This window comes from Acomys russatus, chromosome 4, assembly GCF_903995435.1.
Source record: "Acomys russatus chromosome 4, mAcoRus1.1, whole genome shotgun sequence".
Lineage (NCBI taxonomy): Eukaryota > Metazoa > Chordata > Mammalia > Rodentia > Muridae > Acomys > Acomys russatus.
The window spans coordinates 34,675,463-34,689,506 of NC_067140.1; positions in this window are offsets into that span (position 1 = coordinate 34,675,463).

Below are 14,044 nucleotides of genomic sequence, written 5' to 3' on the forward strand. Positions count from 1 at the left end.
TGCTTTTTGGCCACTTGAGATTCCTCTGCTGAGAATTCGTTGTTTATTTTAAGAGGAAATTATGATCAAAAGATCCTGCACTTATGGAAGTATCATTGAACATCAGTATGTTTCATATTTTTGTTGGTGGACTAAGATTGTACCATAGACCTTGATTTAAAATTAATTTCGAATTTTGTTTTCTAACATCTTTAGTCATTATTTTCCTCAAATATTATCCAACATTTATATATAGCGAAAGTTATGCTTATGCAAAACTACCTTTACTTTATAGGTAAGAGAAGAACTAGTAACAGTGATGTAATAATTTCCATTATGCTTATCCAGCTAGAAAATGACAGTCTTGGGGTTCAACATAAATTCATCTAAATCAAACTCTGTACCCTGAGTTTTCTGTTATACTTCATCTTCTAACACCCTTCATTTCACACTGCATCTAGTAGGATAAAATCTTTCCATGTTTAAAATACACTCCACGTATCTCAGTATGGCCCATATCCAAAGGTGTCCCTCCTCCTTCAAAGATCCAGACTAGCAATGAAGTCACCTGCTTCAAACCAAGCAGCTTTTCTCTCCATTTCTGGATTGTAGTTCATTCTAGATTAAGTCAAGCTGACAACCAAGAAGAGCCATCACAACCTTTGTAAAAGTATTTCTATTCTTTCTTTCATCCTGACTCATTTTAACAAGTACATAAAATGATGAACTTGTAAATATTAATGAGATATTCTAATATTTACTGTCCTAGCTAGTGTTTTGTCAGCTTGGCACAGCTCAAGTCACTGATAATGGGAACTTCAGTTAAGAAAATGCCTCCATATGATCATGCTATAGTCAGATAAGTCTATGGGGCATTTTCTTATTGTGGGTGGTGACATTCTTGGACTGATAGTACTGAGTTTTATAATAAACCAGGCTGAACAAACCAGTAAGTAACGTGATTTCATAGCTTCTCCATCAGCTCATTCCTCCGGTTACCTTCCCGGTTTGAATTCATGACTTAGCTTCCCTCAGTGAACTGTGACTCATAATATGTAAGCTAAATAAATCAATTTTCCCTCAAGTTTCCCTCGTGGTGTTTCACCACTGCTATAGTAATTTCTAGAGTTACTATTGTAATTTAAGTAATGTAATTTAAGTACATGTATTTACTGTAGAATAAGAATGCAAGTTGACTATACCTCACCAAATATTTGTTTTTTTAAATGATTTCTTCTAGCATTTTGAATTATTTTAAATAAGTTTAATTACAGAAACTTTACTACATATTACCAAATGTATCATAACTATTTTCTACTATAAAATGATAACTTACTGTCCTTTTCCTTCACATTTTTCCCAGTAGTTGTTATCTTTAGTACATTAGAAAGTAGCCGGTAACATTTGTGAAAAGATGTTTCATTATAACATTTATTTATATTTTGCTAATGAGTAATATCAAGCATTTTCTTTCTCACTTTGTTGGCCATTTGTAGTTCAATTGTCTGTTATGAATGTAGTTATTTTGCTATTGATTTTTAATATTCCCTTACATAGTCTTTTTACTCTCTAAGTACATCTTGTAGAATGTCCAGGTAAAGCAGAATGGATTTTGGAACATGCTTCCTGATCCAATACCCTTCTTTAAATATGAGACAGACTATTTTCCTCACAAACTGAAATGACTTCTTCTCAATTTGCTCCTACAGACTGGTAGCCCTTCTACAAGTGTTTTTAAGGCATTTTTCTTAGTTTTTGAAATATTTATTTTGTTTCTTTTTAGTGCTTATTCTTTTTCAATTGAAATATAGGATTCTAGATCCTGTCATCTCAGTAATAGAAACACTTCATTGTGTTCTAAATGAAATATTAATTGATACGCAGTAACATACACTGGTAGATCCTATTCTGCAACACTTGAATCTTTTCAAACCTGTTAACCTGGGTATATAGATCTTAGTTCTCAACATTCCTTGTGAATATGTTTTGCTGGGGACATTGAGAATTATATTGTATTTCAATTTGTGCTGAAATCCTGTGGAGCAATGAAATTCTTTATTCTTTTAAGGTAATTATAAATGGGATAATTTCCTTCTAAACTTATCTCCTATTATCCCCAGTGCACTACTAAATAGAAACAAGTTGAGAACTAACATTCTATTTTATAAATTGCCCTCAAAAGGAAAGTTCTTTAGTTCTATGGAATGTGTGTCAACTCATAAGAGATAGTGATACCATCGCATAAGACATGTTTACTATAATTCAAGCCCACGGTCACTTAGTGTAAATATTGCAATGACATGATTCTTTTTTAGATATCATTCTAAGTAGATTGGTTAGAATATATTTTTTTAAAATTCAAAATTTAGTGTCTGAAAAAATGAAAGATTGACACAGGCTAGAGAGCTGATTGTAACAGTTAAGAGTATTTGCAGCTTTTGCAGAGGACCAGACTTCAGTTCACTGTACCCACATTGGCCAGGCCACATTCACCTGTAACTATAGGTCTAGGGGATAAGACACCTTCTCTCACATTTGAGTGCACTTTCCTCCATATAGAGACAACCCAACATACACACACACCCACCCACCCACACACACACACACACACACACACACACAGATGCACACACACACACACACACACACAAAGAGAGAGAGAGAGAAATGCACACATACAATGATATAAATTAAATATAAAAAATTAACGATTATGCTTGAAACAACTTTCTTCTTCATTCTCAGTTGATAATATCTCTTCAAGGGGAGTAAACATTCACTACACTATTCAAAAATGGCAATAAGTTGTTAAAGCAACAATATTTCTCTCCAGAAATAGGGTGAAAGAAATGAAAAATTTTTTTTCTGGGCAAACCATACTTATTAGACATTGCCACACATCATCGGAAAATTCTACTGTACATGTACTTGAAGATTTTAAAATATTCTTTGGAATGATGTAACATTTTGGAAGTGGAAGAAGAAAGAAGATGGAAGAGGAAATAAATCATTGCTGGGTTTTCTGAGTGCTAAATCATGAATGACTATTTTTTTACTTAGTATGAAAAAATAGTTGCAAAGAGACTAATAACTAAGAATACCATCACATTTTAAATTGAATGATTCCTATGTGAGTTTGAAACATTGATCTCCAGAACACATAAAAGATGACTTTGCTCATATTGAATACAGTAGTACACAGAGTGGGTTAAGTAAGGAAATGGAAGAGTAATAGTTGTAATTATGCTATCATCTCAAAAGATAAAAGAAATTTAAAATAGCAAAGTTAGGCAGTTTAAAATCTGCAACATACTAACTGTTATCCTCAAAACTGACTCAAGTTGATAAGAATATATTTCATATTAATTTTTCTTCACTGCCATGAAATTTCTTAAATTTAATAGCTTTGGACCAGTCTTGTTCTACTTGTATTGTATGCATAACAGAACTCTCACGGGACTGAAATGGGGAAGTCTGCATTAAATTTTAGAGCCTCTGAGAATCTCAGTCATGTGTAATTATTTTCCTTGGAAATCCTTGAGTGCTGATAACATTTAGTTTCCTTGTAGTGTGAGACTGAGGTCAGTTTTCCTTTCATATTTGTTAGATATCTGCCATTCCACTTTCTGGGTTAAGTTACTTTTTTTGACTTGTCATTAAACACTAGTAGTAAACGGTCAACTCTCCCATGCTTCAATTCTTAGCTTCTTCCATTTGTAATATTTTCTCTCCTATTGTTGATTGAATCTTTAAAATTTGGTCCTCTGGGATAGACCAACATTATCTGGCCATCCTAAGGGCCTCAGTTGTAATCATACCTTAGGAGGGTCTAAGATCATGTATACACTATAAAGTATTTACATTTTCTAGGAATTTGTTTATACATTTTGAGTTTAGGAGCACATTATTCTCCCAAACAGGAAGAACCCAGTGAACTAACAATGTACAGGCTTCTCAGAGTCAATATAAATTAGGAAATGGAATAATTATACTTATCTGTTTCAAATAAGCATGACGATAGTTATTTGAATCAAACCAATGATCACTAAGAAGTGTGCCATTTACATCAAATATTCATATCTATTAATTGTCATTATCATTGCTCATTTTCCCACTGACTAATATTACCTATTCATTAAAAGTATTTAAATAATTTCCCAAATCTTCTCCTTGAATTGAAAAGTAACAGCATCAAGAGAACAGATACCTGAGACAAGCAAATTCCTCCTATGGACTAATGAGTTAATTGCTAACTTCAACACTACTAAATATTAAGGAAGATATTAATGCCGTGAATCAGAAATGAGTACATGGAGCTATTTATTACCTTTACATTACATGCTTTATTATGATAAAGGTTAGTAATTTCTCTACTTCACTACTACAGATGGTTTAATAGCTTGGAATGGTCAAGCTTAAATTTGTATTTAGGGAAATAGATTTTAAAAGAGAAGTAGCTCCTTCTCTTGTACTTAGTTTATCAGTAAAAGTAGAGTGATCAGAGGAGAAAAAATAGGGTAAAATGAGGAGTGTGCAGTAGACACAGATAGCTATGCTGCTGACTGACAGTTTGGGAAGATAATTTCTTCCTGTGACACTCAGGTTCCTATGCATAATTTGATGTGCTAATTTGTTAAATCTGAGCACATCTTCAAATTGCAAATTTAATGAAAGGACAAATATGTGATTTAGTGAGTGAAAATATATACATAGTTCGATCCTTAAGAATGAATTTCTAATCCTACTAAGGGCTAATATTCTAAATACATAAAGACCTCAGGAAGTTAAACACAACCAAAACAAATTATCAAATTAAAAAATGGAGTATATAGCTAAACCGAATTCTCAACAAAGGAACTGCAAATGGCCGAGAAACACACACACACACACACACACACACACACACACGCTCAGGGAAACACAAATCAAAATGACTCTGAGTTTCCATCTTACACCAAGCAGAGTGCTAAGATCAAAACTCAAGTGACAACATATACTGACAAGGATGTGAAGAAAGGAGAATACTGCCCCATTTCTGGTGGGAGCACAGGCTTGTACAACCACTTTGGAAATCAATCTGGAACTTTCTCAGAAAATTGAGAATAGTGTTACCACAAGAGCCAGCCATACCACTTCTGTGGAATATCCAAAAGATGCTCTACCATACAACAAGGACATTTGCTCAACTATGCTCATAGAAGTTTTACTCATAGTGGCTCGAATCTGGAAACAACCTAGATGTCCTTCAACTGAAGAATAATAAAGAACCTGTGATACATTTACTCAGTGGAATACTACTCAGCCTCTAAAGACAAGGAAATCTTGAAATTTGCAGGCAAGTGGATGGAACTAGGAAAGATCATCCTGAGTGAGGAAACCCAGATCCAGAAAGATAAGCAGGCTATATACTCATTTATAAGTGGATATTAGTCCAACATAGATGTCCTCTGAGAGACTCCATCTGGTGGGTGATTGGGACAGATGCTAAAACTCACTAATGGACTGTGGGTGGAGTGCTAAGAGTGATACTCAAGAATGGGGGTAATGAAAGGACCCAGAGGGTTCAGAAGCTCTGCAAGGAGACCATCAAGGCCAGCATATCTGGATCCAGGAAGACCTGCACAAACTGTTGCACCAACGAAGGACAATGCATGCAGTAAACCTAGATTCCCTATTCAGATCTAGCCAATGGATGGCTCATTCTCCATGGTTGTGCAGGGTGCGGGGATTACCTCTGACATGAACTCTGGTGCCTTCATTTTGATCACTTCCACTTGGTAGGGAGACCTGTGATACACAGAGGAAGGGGAAGCAGGCTATCTGGATGAGACCTGATAGGCTGTTGTCATATGCTGGGGGAGGAGGGCCCCTTCTGTCAGAGATCAAGGGAAGGGGAATAGGGCAGAAGAGGGAGAGAACGTGGGAATGGGAAGATAAGAGTGAAGGGATAACATTCTGGATGTAATCTGAATAAATTATAATAAAATATAAAAAATGGATGTTTATCAGAGACAGCTTCAATGTATGCGCTCATGTGCCTATGTGTGTTCATGTGCGTGCATGTGTGTGTGTGTGTGTGTGTGTGTGTGTGTGTGTGTGTGTGTGTGTGTGTGAAAATAGCTAGATATTATACTTTTTCGAAGCCAAACAAATACAACATATAGGATTGTGGAAAATTTTTAGTAAAGAACAAAGCCTTTCAGTGAAATCCTAATATACCTATCAAAGAGATTTGATTCCACTGGTTTTCATACATTCAGCCCACCTGAGTTCTTTCTATGAACGCACACAAGTTCACAACAGGCATGAGATCTTACTGCTTGGCTAAAGAAATATAAACCCAATGTCAGCGCGATGTCACTCCTGCACTGGTTTTGTTGTTTGTTTGTTTGTTTGTTTTACAGTGGTTTTGACTAATGCAAAGACTGAGCATCTGTATGAATATGACTTCCACATAAAGACTTTGCTCATATTATTAGAGCCTACAATATTTCGCAATGCTGAGATGTAGAAACCTGTGTTTTTCCTTTCTCTTGTTAATTGACCCCCAAAATTAAGGAAGGTAATGTGTGTTTTAAATCCTTTTCTCTAAAGTGAGAAAAATTAATCTCAACAACATTAAATTCCCTTCCATATGGAACAGGAGGTCAGGATTTGGAAGATGAGAAGCTGTAACCATTCTGCTTCCTTGTGTAGTCGGCTGGAATTATCAAAAGACAAAGGATTCACCATTAATGACCCAAAGTTCTCTAAGGACTGGAGCTCATGTATTACAGGATATTGGCATGATTTAATGTAAAAGAAAAATTGTGTTTTGTAATCAGTTTCGGCCTCAGTTATTTGTGAAAAGCTGGATAGCGATTGATTAAAGGTAAGTGCTCACCAATAAACAGTCTAGAAGATCTTTAAAACATCTTCCTTGAGAGAGACGTACCTAAGAAGCAACTCAGGAACAGCGTATCAAAGTTAAAATTTAAATTTCTATTCCATTTCCAGTTACATTTTGAAGACAAAGATGACTGAATTAAAGGTGTCACTCAGATATTTTGTGATGTAAAAGAGAAAGTTCAATCTCCATTTTAACAGAAGACACACATATGTTAATGTTGATATATAAAATTCAAATAAATGAATCAATAAGATATCAATCAATATATTCATCAATTCTCATGCTCACTGTTTTTCTACTCCTACTCACCGCCTCTTCACTCAGCAGTGAAGTGTGTTGTGTATGGCCACAGTTAGATTTTATACAACTATATATTTAGTTATGACATGCCTCAGCAGAATGGAAACGCAGAGGTTAAAAGAATTAAGACATATGGAACATATAAGGAAATATATTGGATGTCATGAATCATAATTAGTATGTTACAGAATTGGAGTTAGAATTTAAAGAATAAATTTGGCTATATAGTACCTGTAGATTTTCTCACCCATACATACAACTGATGCCTTTGAAAATACTAAAGTTTATTACTGTCAATTCTTTTTTTTTTTTTTTTTTAAATTTTTTTTTTTATTAATTTATTCTTGTTACATCTCAATGTTTATCCCATCCCTTGTATCCTCCCATTCCTCCCCCCCCCCCATTTTCCCATTATTCCCCTCCCCTATGACTGTTCCTGAGGGGGATTACGTCCCCCTATATATTCTCATAGGGTATCAAGTCTCTTCTTGGCTACTTGCTGTCCTTCCTCTGAGTGCCACCAGGTCTCCCCCTACTCTGGTGCCTCACATTTGACCTGTCAATTCTTTTTAATGGTTTATATTTTACTGAAGTTGTTCTGTGTCCAAAACATGTTTTGTGTGGATAAAAATTCTGCAAGGAAAATTAAAAAGGATGTCAGTGTAGTTCTTTATTACAGAGCAGAACACCAGTTTGTCTGCTGCAGAGGCCCTTTGTGACTTAACAGCGTTACTGTGTTTGACAAAGATCCGTTAGTCTTCCTTCTGCCTCTTTTCCTACATTCTTCATTCTTTAACCTAGATCCTTGCAAATACTCTGCTTTGAGCAAATGGGTTGGACAAGTTCATTACCACATCCCGAAGAAAACAGCTCAAAACCTGTATCATGCTGAGTTAGTGGTTTTCTAATTAAATGTGCACAGTTTTATTTTCCCAAGTCTATGAATTACTCCTTGTGCTATGTGGTTTCTTATTGGAAAATGTGATGCTCTATTTGTTTTCCTTATATAAAATGGCATAACTGAATCTTGACTAATGAAATTTTATAAGGTCGCTTAATAGATATTTGGTATATGTATATCACGTTCCTATTTAAATAGCACAAATACCATTCCACTAATAAAACCTTCAGTCAATTTATCCATTTTAATACTAATTAGAGGTATCATATATATATATACATATATATATATATGTATATATATATATATATATATATATTCTGAATTTTTGGTTAACACAGTATAAGTTTGTTTTGTTAGATTATACTAACAAATATCATCAAAGCAATATTTTGCTGCATTATATGCTCCCATAATAAAATCATAATTTGAGAAAAAAACTTGGTTATTTTTCCTTCCTATTTTTTGCTCCACTGACATTTTCATAGATAATTTTATCATGTGTCATCAGTAACAAATAAAATAAAATAAATGTTGAATATTTATTTGCTTCTCTCTCTGAGAATTCTAAGGCAGTCTAGATTTCATAAAACAAGCATAATAAATCCTTACCAGTAAATTATATATATATATATATATATATATATATATATATATATATATATATATATGTACTAAACCCTTATATATTAACCTTTTTCTAGGCAGACTTACTATATTACTTTTTGCTTCAACTTTGTGCTCCAAGTTGAGTCTGCCCACCAACCCTCAATAAGCCAAGGTAAAAAGCCAAATTAAAAGTGGAAAGCAGAAAAAGGAAATGTTTCCAATATGACCATAGTGGGAAGAGGGACAAAATTCTTGAGGTATCCTCTTGGGCCCTGAAAGTGAAATAAGAGTATAAATAGAAGGCCAAGTACATTTGAATCTAAGCAGTCCTAATCAATGTGTGGCTCCATTATCTGGGTTTCTCTATTACCCTGTAAATTGGTCTAACAGTAGAACAACATCGTTGAAATCTCTTTCTTGGAAACAAATTACTCCTCTGGCTGGCACCCATTTCCTTGTGTTAGCATTAGGTTCTATTTCTTTGTAGTCCATTTTTTCAGTAGTCTGATAGTCATCTTGTGAGAACCAATTGGTTTACAAAATCTTCATTTCTTCCAGAAGGGTTACAGAATTGCATGGATATTCCAATAGGATTTCATAGGACAGTTTAAAATAAAATGGGAGTGACTTTGTTTTTAATATTGTATGACTGAGAAGGAAGCTGAGGGCTGGTGATATGGCTTGGAGGGCAAGGGTGTTTTTATAAAGTTTGGTGTCATGAGTTGGGTGCCTGGAACCCACTTGGTGGAAGGTGGGAACCAATCCACACAGGATGTCCTCTGAAGTCCACATGTGTGCCATTGTGTGTGTCTGCACTGCTCCCATGCACACATGATTTTTTTAATGTATGTGAATTGTAAATTCATTTAATTTTCAAGTTTTATAGTCAAATTTTGAGGGAGAAAATAAGATAAGAAAGTTTTGTAGTAAAATGAGAGCTTCTCAGTTAACTGTTTTCTTATCTTAAGCGAATCAGTAGGGAACAGTTGGAGAAGGCTGTTCTAAAATTAAAGGCATGCTCTGTAATGCACACACTCATCTTTCACACCTTCATGAGTTATCAAAGCACTGACCTTCCTTGGCATCAGTTGGCCCTTTTTGAAAGTTTATTTGTCATGCCCTAATAGTTCTGTATTCCTACCAGTTAAATCTTTTATCATATAGGTTGAGCCCCACTTAAGGTCTTGAATAATCTGTGTCACTGGTAAATGTTATTTGTGTGTTGCCTGCCACATGCATACACAAATCATACGTGTTGTTAAGCACATTGAGTACACTGCAAGTCTGAGAGAAGTAAATACAGCTTCCTGATATCGGACCAAGTGGATGTCTTTCCATAGGGTCCTTGAAGTTGGGTGTGTGTATATCCCCTACTATGGTCTTTGGATCAATCACCCTGCCTGTCAATAAATTCTTTCCTTAGGACACCAAGGCTCCATATGGTATAGACAGTAACAGTCCCTTGCAAAAATTCCTCAGCCACAACTTCTGAGGTAATTCCAGATATATTTCAGAGAGACAGAATAACTTGGTACAGAATATGGTTCTGAGAATTGAGTAAACTAATCCTATATAAGGGGACTGCAAGAAATGTGTGAAGCAAGTTGGAAGATGTGATTCTATGTTCTCTCTTCGTCTGCCACTATTACAAGTAGAAACAATGTACAAAAGAGTAACTCATACAAAATGGCTTTTCGGGGCTGTACACATCATTAATTTAAAAAGTTCTGCGCTAGATTTACTATTTTCATCGCTATACCTCCTAAATGGATGAATTGCATACTGTTTAGCGGCTAGGTTTAGTTCAATGTTTTTTAAAAAATATTTTATTAATTTATTCATATTACATCTCAATTGTTAGCCCATCCCTTGTATCCTCCAATTCCTCCCTCCCTCCCGCTTTCCCTCTACTCCCTTCCCCTATGTCTGTGACTGAAGGGAACCTCATCCCCCTGTATATGTTCATAGGGTATCAAGTCTCCTCTTGGTAACTTGATATCCTTCCTCTGAGTGCCACCAGGCCGCCCCATCAAGGAGATGTGGTCAAAAATGGGACACCAGAGTTTGCATGAAAGTCAGACCCCACTCTTCACTCAGTGGTAGAGAATGTCCTGTCCATTGGCTAGGTCTGGGTAGGGGTTTGAAGTTTACTGCCTATAGTGTGCTTGGCTGGTGCCATAGTTTGAGCAGGATCCCTTAGACCCAGACCCGTGTGTCATAATGTTCTTCTTGTAGGTTTCTAGGACCCTCTGGATCCTTCTATTTCTCCATTCTCTCATGCTTATCTCACCTAAAGTCCCAATAGGATGTCCTCCCCTCTGACCCACTTTCCTGGTAAGCGATGTTGTTTGTTTTAAGTAAATGTTCCCTTTTCACTGTTCCTGTGCTGGCTGTGTTTATATCATTTTAAGATAAACCAGAGTCATTAGAGAGGAGAGAGGCACATTGAGAAAACCCTCAATAAGACTAGGCTGTAGGCAAGACTATTATTTTGTGTCACCATGTTTGAACATAGCAATAGTAACCGTAATGAACACGATTTTCCTAACCCTTTCATGTACTGTATGTTCTTCCTATGAATGGATATCTTCATATGTTGACTTCATATATTATCTTCTGAAGACTCTTAAGTTAAAGTTAGTAGTATAAAGCTCCAGCTTGCCAGCTTGGTAATTAAAACCACATCCTAAAGCATGAAGCAATTTAATATTATGTAAATGATTGATATACAAATAGATCCTGAATCCAGAGTACATAACATGTACTCATTTAAGGAGTTCAGAAAATAAGATTTTGGTTTTCAGATCCTTCCCACAAAGCTTTAGGAATATTTATTAGATGTTATAGGAATGTCATGCTAAATGTATAATCTATACAAAGAAAAGACACCTTTGAAATGTTTATGGCCCCGTATGTTATGTCACTGTTAAGACAGATATAATATCAGGGACCAAAGTGTTCTTTATTCTGCCTATCTCATCTCCTCATTGCATGCTCCCTAAATGGCATGGAGAATGCTTCCAAAATACCCTGCAGAGTATTTTGCTAGAAGTTCAGTAAATGTTTGCTGAATTGAATTGTCACATTAACATGTAAATTGTCAGATTGCAGAGTTTACAGCTTGTAAATCTTATTTTAAAATCTAGGTTTACTCAAATTTGCATATTATTTAGAAAATGAATAAATTAAGCCCAAATCAGCATCTCATTTATATGCACTTCCACAAACTCATTTGAGGGTTTAAAGTGCTACTAGTGTCCAGCGAGTTTGATAGGTCCCCAAGCAATTCTCATATGGGAATTAATTGTTTCCTTAAGAATGCCCACAAAATTTATTACCTATTACTTATTTCCAAATGAAAATTCTTCAGAAAATCTGGCTATTACTCATTCACTCTCCTTCTATGTTTAAAAAAATATATAAATAATTGAGTTTTGCAAACATCTTCGATGCTTTTACAACAAATAAAGTTGATCAGGTCTTGTGGTGAATGGCAGGCAAGGTACTAAAAACCATTCATGCTCTCCCCCAGGGTAAAGCTCTAGTTTACTGAATAGTCATTTTCAGCCATGTAAGTTTTGGCTCATGACATTGTACCTCTGAATACCTTTGCTTTTAGAAGTTTGTGAACATTTGTGTTCAGTTACCTGCTTTGTTTTGTTAAATTTAAGTGCATAGCCTGGCGTATCTTACATTCATTCTCATTGTTTTATTAAAAACTTAAAATTTATAAACATCCACCTAAAGCCCCAGAAAGAACACCCAACGTACTAGCTAAACCTTAATAATGACAGCACAAAATAATGCCTTGCTCATTCTGGAGCTGTGCCTTTTAGCTGACGATATGTATTTGATGAAATAAAAAGCATAAACTATATCTGATATCATATAGCCCATCTATGCCAGCTGCAACTACCACCACAAGTATCTTCACCTAATGAATGGAAATTGCTTAGCAAGAACATAGACAACAAGGTTTTTTAAGCTTTTTTTTAAGGTTGGGTTTTTTTTTTTTTAAGGCAATGAAAACACTTTCATCTTCTAAGTGACTCAGAACGAACAACATTGATATTTATTAATTTAAACACATTTAAAGGAAAATCATGGCACCTTTCCAAATCCATCAAGACATAAGTATAACTTTACTGGGAATATGAAAGGAGACTAAGAGTAAGAACAAAACCTTAGGAAGGTACAATTATGTTTTACAGGCTGCAGAGTTCCAGCGTGTTCAGTGGATGATGTTTTTGTCTTGTCTTCAATAGATCTGCCCTGTGTTTCTATAATAACAATGCAGGTTTTACTGTAGGCAATTATTTTTAATTGTAAGTATACGCAACCCCTTATTAAGCTAAGAGGAAGAGAGTAGCTGCACATATTAAAGAAAATACAAACCTCAGTAGCTTCCTTTGATTTCTAAATGATTTTGACAGTCTCTTGAAGAGTTGTTGCCCTATTTTCCTTTCTTGAATTTAAAAAGGTTGTTTTTTTAAAAAGAAACATCCTGACAGCATCTTCTCTGCACCACTTTCTTATGGCAGATTAGATAAAAGAGGATTCTACCTACTACTCCATATCCAACCCATTGGTTGGAAGAATAGCTATGTGTAGCTCTGCCCCTAAGCAAGAAAGAAAGAAAGAAAGAAAGAAAGAAAGAAAGAAAGAAGAAAAGAACAAAAGGAAAGAAAGAAAGAAAAGAAAGAAAGAAAGAAAGAAAGAAAAGAAAGAAAGAAAGAAAGAAAGATTTGGAGCTGCAGTTTTAGGGAAAGATGTTCATCATTCTTTTCAGGTTTCACAAAAATCTTGAAAAATAATAAGTTGAGTAGGTTAAAATTGATTATTTCTTACACTGGTAACAAATTATTCTCTTTCTGTTACTACTACTACTACTATGCGCACGCACACACACACACACACACACACACACACACACACACACACACATGCACACACGCACACACGCACACACTACTACCATCAGTCTATTCTAAATATTTATGTATTATTTCTTACTTATTTCAATTAAGAGTCAAATTGTTCTTAGAAGTTATTTTCCTTTTGTTGTTTTGTTGTTGTTTTTGCTTTATTTATTGTCTTTATTTTATATATAAATACAAACATTTTATTTCTTTCATTTTTACATCCTGATCAGTTTCCCATATTTCCTGTCCTGTCCATCCTGTCTGCCACTCACAACTCCTCGCAGCCCACCACCATAGACACCTCCATTTCTCTTCTGAAAAAGGCAGGCTTCTCATGGATATCAACCTACTCTAGCATATCAAGTTGCAATAAGGCTAAGCACCTCCAGTTATATTGACTCAGTTGAAAGCAAGAATCCCAAAATCAGGCAAAAGAGATAATTT